The sequence below is a fragment of the Penaeus chinensis genome, chromosome 5 (assembly GCF_019202785.1).
Source record: "Penaeus chinensis breed Huanghai No. 1 chromosome 5, ASM1920278v2, whole genome shotgun sequence".
In the NCBI taxonomy this organism is placed as follows: Eukaryota; Metazoa; Arthropoda; class Malacostraca; order Decapoda; family Penaeidae; genus Penaeus; species Penaeus chinensis.
In genome coordinates this window covers 13,766,387-13,768,886 of record NC_061823.1, presented here as the reverse complement: position 1 = coordinate 13,768,886, position 2,500 = coordinate 13,766,387, and the positions used below count along the sequence as shown (strand labels likewise).

Sequence of the window (2,500 nt, the reverse complement as noted above, 5' to 3'; positions counted from 1 at the left end):
TTTTCCAATATAGTTTTTCATTTATCCTTTTTTTTTTCAAGGTTTTTATTTTAATCATGTAATCCTATTTATATGAATGTATTTATCATTAGTAAGATACGCGACATGAGGAAAGAAACATGTAAATCTTTTAGAAATAAATATACCTTGTAATACAAAGTCTTTGGTTCTAAAGTGCCAGTAATTGAAAAGATGTGTGAACACAGTAAGGTAACATACATTTGCTCTTATCCTCATCTATGAATGGACTTCACCCAAGATTATCTAAGGAAGTTGTCAACTAAAACATTCCCATGTTAAGGATCACCCCTCCCCTCATTATTAATTTTCCCATCCCCAATTATGTACTGTACAAGAAACAAGGTCCACTAACCTGATTTCCTTTTGTATTACAAAGTGTAACAAAATAATTTGTATGATTTGGCTCAGATGTATGCATGCAGAAATGTGTGTGTATATATATCCAAGAACAGATATATATATATATATGTAGATTTTTATGAAAACCAAAAACAGAAGGGTAATGCTATGCATAACCTCCTGGGCATTTATGACACTCAAAATTCCAATAAACATATATCAGTTATTTTTTCTTTTTTTTTCAATCAGCATGTAAGCAGGAATGAGCAAAATTTTTATTTGTTCATTTTTCCAATTGTAATATGAATTCGAGCACTAAAATATTTAATTCTAACACCAGTTGCTTCAAGCAGATGTATAGAGTGATGGAGAAGCAAATGTCATGTCCATTATGCATGAAAAACATAATATCCCTTTTCATAGGGCTTGTTTTGCATACCCGATTAGTTTCTAACATCACTACTTAGAATGGCCGTTTTGAGCTCTTTTTCACTGTAGGGAGAAGAATGGGTCAGTGCCATAAGGTATGATCTGCAGTATAGTTGATAGTCAAGAAGGTTATTAGGGTATATTTACAAAACCAAGAATTGACATGTGTTGAATTTTAGTGGGAATAATAAGTATCATACTTTGAATAATAATAGTATTTGTGCAAGACTGGCTCACTCCTTATGTTTTGAATATGCAAATTTTCCCTTAGGGGAATTCCATATTTGCCAGTTTTTTTTTTTTCCCTTTTTACATTCATTAAAAACATGTCCTGTTTTTCCTCCCACTTAACCCCAAGTGAAATTTTGATATGAACATGTTAAGTGGCAGTTCTAGACAAGCTTCATAAAATCTCATAGCTCAAGTTAGAGATGCATTAGTAGAACCACGTACTTGCTATCATTATGATGATTATTTTAATATTTTTTATTCATATAAATATATTCATTGCAAAGAAATATGTACCATATTTGTTTTATATTTTTAGTGTCTCTCCAAGTTCTATAAATAAGCCCTTAAGTGTTTTATTTCTTTGGCTGCTGGAAATCCTAGATGTAAAATTGTTTAGTATTTTCATATAATGTGTTTTGGATGCACCATGTATAGATAATATCAACAGCTGTGATTTGGAGATGTAAATACTGGTAGATATTATTTACATGAGTCCTTTCCTATGAAGTTTCATTCAGGTGTCTTCACTCAGAACTGTTGATTTTGTCAGACATAGATTTATTTTTATTTTCAGTTTATTATTGCCTCAAGTATTATTTTCCTAATGGCTGGAGAACCAAGTACCACCCATACTTTAGAGTAACTGTACTTATTTTATTACCTATTCTTTAGGCAAGATTTGTAAATGTCCTCCCAACTAACTGAAGGTTTCTCAGGATGGTACCAGGTACTGCACCTTACACTATATAAAAGGTAGAATAATTTGTAATTCTACCCAGATTCGTGTATCTGATGTGTGCGCAGTCATGCGTTTAGTTATATGGAAATATATAGTATAGAGATAAAAGTGAATTTCTTAAACCTAATCTCCGCATTAGCAGAGAAGGATTTGCAAGAAATATATTCTGCTCCTTATTAGCTGTCATTGTTATTGATTTGTTCAACTGATTTGTGTCAGAACTCATCTCTCTGAAAAATGAGGGTTCCATTAGGTACTTTTTTTTATATAAGTCATAGAAATTTGAAGGTGTGTATATGTATGTAATTAATTTGTGAAGTAAATACTACTGTATTTATTTATTTATTTTTCTTTGGTCTAAACAAACTCTAAGACTATTATATATTACTGTGATAGTTTCATCTTTGCCATTCCTTTAATTTGAACTGTCTTGTAAGGATAGGTATGCCGTGCTCTTCTAAATTATAATCTATTTTCAATAAAACTTCACGAAAAACCATTTGAGCATATTATCAATGACACCCGCTATGGCAAGGTCTGTAGACCGTTTTTAAGCTTGAAGTATGTAATGCACTTGAAGAATTACCAAATTGTTAAAAGCTAACAAAGTTGTTTTAAGACACCAGGAATTCCAATGAAGCTTTAGGATACAACGGCTGAAAATAATACCAAAAACCTAGCTATTCCAGAAAAGGAACACTACTGAACATTGCTGATTTTATGAGAATTTATTTTCAGATA

At 31.3% G+C, this 2,500-nt stretch overlaps 1 protein-coding gene across 1 annotated transcript in view; it reads left to right on the top strand.

The window, feature by feature from the left end:
• LOC125025631 (dnaJ homolog subfamily A member 2-like) overlaps positions 1–586 on the top strand; it is a 15,163-nt gene extending 14,577 nt beyond the window's left edge. Inside the window, exon 9 of the mRNA XM_047613697.1 lies at positions 1–586. This exon is cut by the window's left edge and continues 1,105 nt beyond it. The gene's annotated coding sequence lies outside the window, so the exon portion shown is untranslated.
• The last annotated feature ends 1,914 nt before the right edge of the window (positions 587–2,500 follow it).